Source organism: Sciurus carolinensis, unplaced genomic scaffold (assembly GCF_902686445.1).
Source record: "Sciurus carolinensis unplaced genomic scaffold, mSciCar1.2, whole genome shotgun sequence".
Taxonomy (NCBI): domain Eukaryota; kingdom Metazoa; phylum Chordata; class Mammalia; order Rodentia; family Sciuridae; genus Sciurus; species Sciurus carolinensis.
The window spans coordinates 285,062-294,349 of record NW_025920197.1 but is presented as its reverse complement, the minus strand read 5'-3'; the positions used below and the strand labels follow the sequence as shown (position 1 = coordinate 294,349).

Genomic DNA, 9,288 nt, shown 5'->3' with positions numbered 1-9,288 from the left:
AGACATGTAAAGTACAAAGCAGAACATGTGATGTGCCACTGAGAAGTGTGACATGGAGCCCACTCAGGTAAATGCATTTTGAATATTTCTATATCCAGACTTGCTTAGAAAAAGAATAGAGTGAAGGGCCAGCTAATGAGAACTTACAGAAAGTAAAGTGTGTGCAAAAATAACGTAACTGACCCCAAAGTGAATGAAAGAAGGACAAGGAAAAATGTCAGTAGAGAAAAATGGAAAGTCAATGGCAAAATGTGTACTTAACTGTAATCACATCAATTATTATACTAAATATAAATGGGTTAAACATACCAATTAAGTGAAAAGATTGTCAAATGGTAAAAAAAATTACTCAGTTATATTCTGAATAAACGTCACATTTAAAGTTTAAGTACAAAGTAGACTAAAATGATAATATAGTAAAATATCATAGAAGTTAGTAGCATTGCTACTTTACATTAATAACAGATTAAAGGACATTGGAGAACTATCAAGTATAAAAGATCACCAAAGACATTTTCAATAATAAAAGTGCACCTGGAAGCACAATCATAATTAAAAATTTAACACTCCTCTTTAAGGAATAGATAACACATATTATTCAAAAGAATCCAACTACATGAGTAAGCAAATAAAGATAAGTTTCAGTGACTTTGATCTACTACAGAAATAGAGGGGACATGTCCCTACTTTTTGTGACTTCAGCATGATCTTTATTTCTAAAACACAACAAGCACTGTGTAAGGAAATTAAAATTTCAACTTCTCTAAAGAGTTAAAAAACAATGGAAAGCTAAATCCTAGGTTGTAAAGGGTTGTACATCACAAACAAGTGAGGTTTATTCCAAGACTCTAAAATTGGGATAACATTTGGCTATTTAATTAAATGTTCTAATGCTCATTGAAACTAAAAGTCATATTATCTATATAAAGTTAAAGTCTTTTTTAAAAATTCCACTACATTCCTGATTAAAAAATGTTATTAAACTAAGAATACAAAAGTACTTTTTCATCTGAAAAGCATAACTACCAAAAAAAAAAAAACCAAAAGCCAGTATTGATACCGCCGTTTACCAGTGACGAGTTTGCTTCCTCTAATGTTGAAGATTGAACACTAGAGAAGCAGCCAAGGCAAGCATATTGAGCAGGTTTTGTTTAAAAGTAATAATACAGACTTCTCCCAGCAGGAAGAAGGGGGCCATGGCTGATGTTCTAAAAGTCCCCAGAAGTGAGCGCACCTACATCTTTTATAGGTTAAAGTCTCTTTTGTTCTCCAGTTCTCTCCCCCCTTATCTCTCCTTGCCTATGTGACTAGGCCTGGTTTTGCATTAAGTGAGAAACCATGGGCAGGGGGAGGGCCAGGGTGATTCAGGCAGATAAAGGCCCAGGGGCCACCAATTAACAGCCCCTTGTTTGCAGTCCTTGATAAAGGCAGGTAAATTTGGTAATCAATGGCCTCCAGAGATCCTTGACATTCCATTCTTCCAGGGGCAGTCTCCAACCTCCATTTCCTAGATTTGACCCGATCCCCTATTTCTACACTAACTACCTATTCTTAATTCTGGCTTCATCCTCCCCCCTTTTGCTTTAGGAACTCCTAACTGCTGTAAGGAAAAGAAAGGGGGTGCCGATTGTTCTGGCTGCTTCGAAGCTGAAAGGGGGCAGCGAGGGGCAAGCAGTTTGGAGTTCCTTTTTAAAAATTGGGTCAATCGAGGGGTCCAAGGTAGAAGTCTGGTTGGGGAAGAGCAGGTTGTAAAGTCATCTGGGGGTGGGTGCTTCTATGATAGAAGAACAAAAAGACATGAGTACTGAAATGAGATTAGTACAAAGTAAATGTTGCAGCATCTGAAACATGCCACTGAGTATCATGAAAATGACAGAAGTCAATCTCTTACCAGGTGGTGGAAGAACTGAGAAATTGTTCCCATAACTAGGCCTAGCAAAGGCTGGAGAGGACAAGGCCTTTATTTGGGGACTTTAACATTGTCCAGGTTATCAGGAATGTTAACACAACATTTAACTTAATGTCATAGATGTCTCCAGAAAATATGGTTAAGCTACTTAATGTCATCTGATTTTTGTAAAATATCCCTTTATCGGTATAACCTGTGTTTAGTAGAGATCTCTGTACTTCTGTTACTTAGGGCTAGATAATCATATGAGCAAACATAGATTAAGTCTACCTGTGTAGCTTAGGAAGGTCTGCAGGCCTTAAACTGACTAAAAACTTCTGACTCTGGCAGTTTCTCTTGATAGTTATCAGGCATATTTGCCTAAGAATCTTTCTTTCATTTGTAGCTTCCAGTCTTTATTCTAGTGGGTTAATACAAGTGTACATCTTAAGTTACATTTAACTATTATTTCTTTTAAATGCCCAAGAATGGCTATATTTTGGTTTTAACTGTTTTGCTGGGTGTCTAAAGATCAAGCTGGTCAAAATGATTTGTTCCTGTCTGTTAAAGAGTCAGCTGAGTTCCCACAGGGGTCACTCCTAGAGAACTTAAGAGCAGCTTCTTAGTTCCACCAGTGCCAGTGGTTAGGCAGGGTCTCCTTGATGAGGTGGTTTCCTTTGGAAGCATCAAGGGATGTTTCCCTTTTTCCATGACCCTCCTCTGCAGCAGATGCACTGAGTGATTTTTCATCCTCTAGTCTCAACAATGTCCTTGATCAGGAGGTTGTGTGACCCAGAGTTGCAGTGCTCCTTAGAGAAGTCCTCTTATTCCCTGGGTTCAGGCTGACTTTGAGGGCAAGATACTGTTTTTTTTTTCTTGGCCTCTGTATTTAATTCCAATTTCTAAGTTTGATCTTAATCATCCAGCAAGCCAGTCTCACCAGTCATAAAGTAAGAGTACTGGGCTTTTACTTCAATGTCCATAACTTTACAGTTATTTACCCTTTTATCTAACTGGATTCTGTATTAGTATTGGAAGTTACCACTATCTGTTCTGTAGGTGATGGCTTATTGTCACAAGTTACCTAGGTTGTGTGTTCTTGAAGCAGCTACTTCTGCAAAACATTAACAGATAACTGTATTACAAAATGAAATTAGCAAGAGTAAAAATACATTCTGCTTGTATAATATCTATCTTGAATTTTGACTGAGAACCACATTATATCCCCTATTTGAGATCATAGTAATTTTACAACAAAAACCAATCTTTTGACTATAACTTTAAATAAGCTGAAGTCTGACTTATTTTGGAGACATTCTATTATGCAGTAAGGTGGGAGGCAGAGCCTTATCTCAGGTAAGGCATGGCTCTTTACAAATCTTAAGTGTTCTAATTCTGATGTTGATCTTTGCTTCTTCCTTAAATATCATTAAGTAGTTTACATATACTGTTTCCTGAGTCTATATAAACTTTATAATTAACATAATTTAACATTGTATCTAAAACATGAATCAAAGAAAGGCTGAGAGAGCTTTTAATTTTCCTTTTGTGTGATAAAGTGGCAAAATGTTTTCATGTTTCACAAATTAACCTTTAAACAAGTCAGGCTCTAACTTTTATAAATACATTTATATTTGAAATTCTTTATCTCAGTGTAAAAAGTAACAAATCTTACATATACCCTATTGATAACAGGTCCTATAATAGAACATTAAATGATAGAAATAAATCCTCAATAAAATTTACTTGTTATAAGTTTAAGATCACCATTACAGACAAGTTTAATCTGGAGAATAGCAGACCTTGATAAATTCCCTGCTTTAAAAACTTGTGTACCTGGAAAATATGAACACATTTAATATACAACTAGTGACCATTTCACAATTACCTTGACACTTTTATCTTACCAAATTTAGTTTTTAAAGAAAAATTTAGACTCTGTAACATAGTACAATAATCTAACAGTTGTTTAACCATAATTGTATAAACCCTAATTTTAAGACTAATTGTTCTAAAGAATAAAACTTAATAGACATAAAGTTAAGAGTAAATTAGTTTCTAAGAAATCCTTGTCATTTTACCATATAGACAGGTTGGATGTCAAAGAAAATTACGAGACCTTATTTTCCATTACTTTTGAAAATGAAGCTACTTGCTAAGTTCCTCACTGAGATATGTCATTGGTTATTGAGCTGCCTATGGCTGCTTATCCAGGATTTATTTTCCCCTTTGTGACAAACAGGTTAAATCTTGCTTCGTAGGTAAGCTGAGGACAGGAGCTTGAAGTAAGGCCCCTTCTTGATATTCCTGGGGCAGAATATTGTTCTATAGTGGCTATTTTCTGTAGTATTGAACCTGTTGATGACATAATTAAGCTTTATTTTTGAGATCTTTTAATTCCTAGTAGCTAAGAAGTTTAGGAGCTCCGTAATGTCATTTACTTACTGGAGAACAATCACAGAATGTTTTATCTTCTCTGAATTTTGTTAAGTCTTAGCTAGGTTTGTCCGAACAGGTGAGGGCCATCTAAATCCTGAGGTAATACTGTCTAGTAGTTGAGATACAGTATCTGGTTCCTCAAAGGCAAACAGAAATTGCATTCAGGTCAGCATAAATAAAAAGCCCCCTTCTTTTAAATCTAATTAATAAACCAAGAGCAGTTGGAATCCAAGATAAAAGTTTATGGATTTAGAACTACAGGGTGGGGGAAATTACTGCGTCATTATTCTAAGGTTGTGGACTAGGCAGTTTGCTTTTTAACTCTAAAATGGGCAAATTGCATGGACTATTGCAAGCATTAAAAGTTGTCTATCAGTTTGAATGATCTTTAATAAGTCCTTTTCCTTGCCTATAGGTTCCCTTTTCTTTCTTTTTGATGTCTATTAAAAATAGAAGATGCAAGCTGGAGAAAATCATCTGAGGATTGATCAGGGCCACATGCCAATTTTGTAATTTCCTCTAAATATTTGGGGCTGACTAAATGATAAATTTATACCTTATAAATAGGTGGCCCTTTATGGATTCAGGATTCAGAGTGGTGTGCTTTCTTATTGCTTTTCTAAGTCTCTCCTTGAAAATAACAGGACTTTCCTGAAGGTTGCATAATAGTTTTTTTAGGCATCCTACTCATTTTTCGAATCCCAGTTAGGATGGTTTCTGTGAACTGCCTGTTCTCTAGATGGTTAATAGCATAATTTTCCAGGTGAAGTCAAATACCTGGTGTAAGTTTGAAATATCTCAATATTTATTAGGATCCTCCAAAAGCCTCCTTAAATTTATCTTTGTCTGTCTTAAGTTGGGAGGGTCCCCTCGATTTTCCTCCCTTAGTAGGTGATTACTCAAGGCTTTCTCCTCTCATGGTAGAGATTATTGATGTCAAGCATGGTAACATATGAAAGGCACTTTTCTTGATCATTTGTAATTTAGCAGTATGCAGGCTAGTGGAGAACCTGGCAATAGTGTTGAGAGAGAAGCTCCCTTTTGAGTTAGAAGTATTAGGGATGTCTCCCTAACTTTGAGCTTCCTTATGGTCCAGAAAAACCCATCTCTCACTACCTGGCTTTGCCAAAGTTATTTCTGGCCTTCTTCAGCAAAGTGGTAGGGTCCTAGTTTGCCCTGTGCTAGAGACTCTGGGAGGATTCAGACTTAAGGGCATTACTACTTTCCTCCTGCCACTATAAACTCCTAATTATGAAAAATGATAACAAAAGTAAAAAGTGTGCCTTTGCCTATCTTTTTGCCCTGCAGACTAAGGAATCTCCAGAGGGTGAGGGGACATCTGTTGGTTGTTAGGCATATAACGCTCTTTGCTTGGAGGGTCTCACAGGAGGGGTTTTTAAATGCCTCCCTCTTGCAGCTTAAAGAGAACACCATGAGCACATTTAAGCTCAGGAACAGTAATGGGGAGATTCTAGTGTCTAGACTAGTGAAGGCTAACTATGCACACAAAGGGAACCTGGGCATTTTCATACTAATCATCCCAGGCCTTATCCTACAGCTTGAATTCCTAATGTCTGACCGGCAAGGGAAGGGGAGCATCCAGGAGGGAGTGGTTGTACGGGAGTGTTGTGCACTGTGTGGCCCATATGGAGGCAAAGGTAATTGGCGCTTTCCCTCAGTGCCACTCATCTACCGATCACTCTGGATACCCCTCAGGGCTTTCGGGTGGGGGAGTCCAGAGAAGGAACCTTTGGGGTCTACCCAAGAGTAGCCTGGGCCAGGGAATCCCACAGTTGCTCCAACACTTCCTCCACCTCCACGCATCCTGGGCAGATCAGGACTAGGGACACTGTGTACTTGTGTCAATTGCGCTCCGGGCCTGGACAGAAAAGTAGGAAATGACTTCAGCACAGTCCAACATGCCTACAGAGCAGATGATTGGAAACTTGCCTGGGCCAGGTAACCTCTCACCCAAGTCTTAAGAATGGTGGCTGCACTAACTGCATTTAGGTAGCCGACGAGTGCCCATATTGCCCTCCAAAAATAAAGAGACAGAAAGATGCACCTCAAACAGATGTGGGGTGAGTGGAGAGAGAAGCTTACTTACCTTGGCGTATATCTCACTGGGGCCTCCAGATCTGATACCGCCATTTATCGGTGATGAGTTCTGCTCCTTCTAATGTTGAAGATTGAACACTAGAGAAGCACGCCAAGGCAACCATATTAAGCAGGTTTTATTTAAAGATAATAATACAGACTTCTCCCGGCAGGAAGAAGGGGGCCATGGCTGATGTTCTAAAGTCCCCAGAAGTGAGCACACCCTACATCTTTTATAGGTTAAAGTCTCTTTTGTTCTCCAGTTCTCTCCCCCCTTATCTCTCCTTCCTGCCTACATGACTAGGCCTGGTTTTACATTCAGTGAGAAAACATGGGTAGGGGAAGGGCCAGGGTGATTCAGGCAGATAAGGGCCCAGGGGGCATTAATTAGCAACTCCTTGCTTTCAGTCCTTGATAAAGGCAGGTAAATTTGGTAATCAATGGGCTCTGGAGATCCTTGACATTCCATTCTTCCAGGGCCAGTCTCCAACTTCCAGAGGCAGATGGCTTCATGGCTTCATTTCCTCGAATTGACCTGATTTTCTATTTCTACTCTAACTACTAGTCCTTAATTCTGCCTTCACAACAAGAGTGGAGTGAATATTTATGAATGCTTTGAAAATTATATAGACCCTCAGTCTTTGGATTTTGTTTTGGTCCTTGAAACAGTAACATTGGATGATGGGAATGTTGCATATGATTGTTAATATTATTATTAATATGAATTTAGTTTTGTTGATCAATGTATAAATAGAAGAGTTGAAAGTCCAAAATCCCCATGGGAGGTGGCTGGTGTGGAGGAAATAACCCTACCTGTGGCAAGTGGCAGTAAGGAGTATGATACAGCAGCCCCATTTCTCAAGAATAGTGGGAGATAATGTTTCATAGTTTTCTGCTTCCAAACCTGACCTGATTCCCAACCAGGAAAAAGGGATAAAAAGCCCTAGGCAATTTCCCCCACCTGACCTTGCTGAAGCCTGCAGCAGGCTCAGTGGTGGACCAAACTGAGAGTGAAGAAGAAAAAGTGTCCATTTTAAACTTCCCCTGGGCTGCTACACAAACTCACTGTCTCCTTTCTTCTCACCCCTTCTCTCTGCCTTTCTCTTTCTCACTCATGCTATAATTACTGCTCATTATCATTTTTCTTCTAGGATTCTTGTTTTGTTTTTCTTAAATGCTATTTCAAGTTCACAAGTTTGATCCTACATATGTAGGTTAATGATTTGTTGATCAGTTCTATTTTTTATCCAACTCTAGAGTTATTTTTGAACATGTTTTACATTTCAATGGAGATAAATGTTACAAGGCTTTTGCTTTTGTGTTATGTGTATATCATGTTTTCTGATGTCATATTGTCTGTCTATGTGCATGTATATATCATGTACATGATATTTAAATTAAGCATGCATAAAATTAAAATTTAAAAAATGGATCCAAATAGTTTTAATTCACGTGATTTAAAAAGGTTCAATTTAAATTGGGTAAACTATAAAAAGCAAAAGGTCTTTGAAAATAACTTGCAAGTCTCTCTCTATGTGGTCAAACTAATAAAATGTTAACATTTATAAATGTCTAATATCAATTGTTTCTAGGACTTTTCAGCAGGAAAGAGTTAGCACATATTGTGTAACACACTGGTCTGATATCTTGGTTTTACAGTAAAATAATTAAATTAGACTTAACTTATATAAGATTTCTCAAATGTGCTTGTTAGAGACATCTGATTAATTTGCAGAATTAGAATGCTAATTATTAAATAACATTGAGTACTCTTAACTCCTTAAATTCCAGGGGGTAACATACTTAAATGTTATTGGTGTTTTCATAGATTGGTGAATAAAAAGGGTTTAAATTTTCTTTGTGTCATCACTAATAACAAGGTAACTAAGAGTTAAGTCCTAACAGGTACAATTCTATATACAAAGGGCTCCAAAAGTTTAAACTGTGTTTCAATTAGAGTACTATAAACAACAAAGTTTTTAACATTGTTAAAATAGAGTGATTTAACTAAATTCAGAAATTGCATAAGAGTTGTTTAAAGATGAGAACAACAAAGGGTCAACAGAAAGGAAAGAAAAAATAAAAGGTTGTACATATGGAAATATATTTAGTGAAAAACAAAATGTTTCTGGGTAAGAAAATGCTTGTGTGGTAAACATGAGGGTCTAAGTAAGTGCTAAGACAGTCTGTGTGTAAGTAAAGGTCAAATTTCAACAAGTTTGCATGTAACTAATTTGTTTATATATATGTGAGATCATCAGTTAAAGCTACTTAAGATTTTTCCTAAGGTCAAATACTAATGTACTGATATAAACCAAAAGTTTTATCTATATGTTAAAATGACAAGGATTTCTTAGAAACACTAATTTACTCTTAAGATCATGTCTATTAAGTTTTCTTCTTTAGAAAAATTACTCTTGAAAATTGGGGTTACACAGTTTGGTTAAACAATAATTGTTAGAGTATTATACTACATTACAGAGTCTAAAGCTTTATTTAAAAAACTAAATTTGGTTAATATAAAGGTATTAAGATAATGGGAATGGTCATTATTTGTATATTAAATGTGTTCATTTCTTCCAGGTATGCAAATCTTCAGAGCAGAAATTTCTCAAGCTGCTCCTCTCCAAATTAAACTTGCCTGTAATGGTAATGTTAAACTTTTTTTTTTTTTTTAAAGAAACTTTTTAAACTTTTTTTTGTAAAGACTAAATTTTGGGGGGGATTTGTTTATATTATTTAATGCTCTATTATAGGACTTATTATCAGTAAGCTATATGTAAAATTTCTTACTTTTTCCACTGAGATAATAAATTTCAAATGAAATATATTTTTTAAAATTAGTGAGAGTTTTATTTCTTTAA

At 36.5% G+C, this 9,288-nt stretch overlaps 1 pseudogene; it reads right to left on the bottom strand.

Annotated features, from left to right (window-relative positions):
* The window catches only part of LOC124974964 (ADP/ATP translocase 2-like), a 58,202-nt pseudogene extending 52,051 nt beyond the window's left edge, over window positions 1-6,151 (bottom strand).
* Between the last annotated feature and the right edge of the window lie 3,137 nt (window positions 6,152-9,288).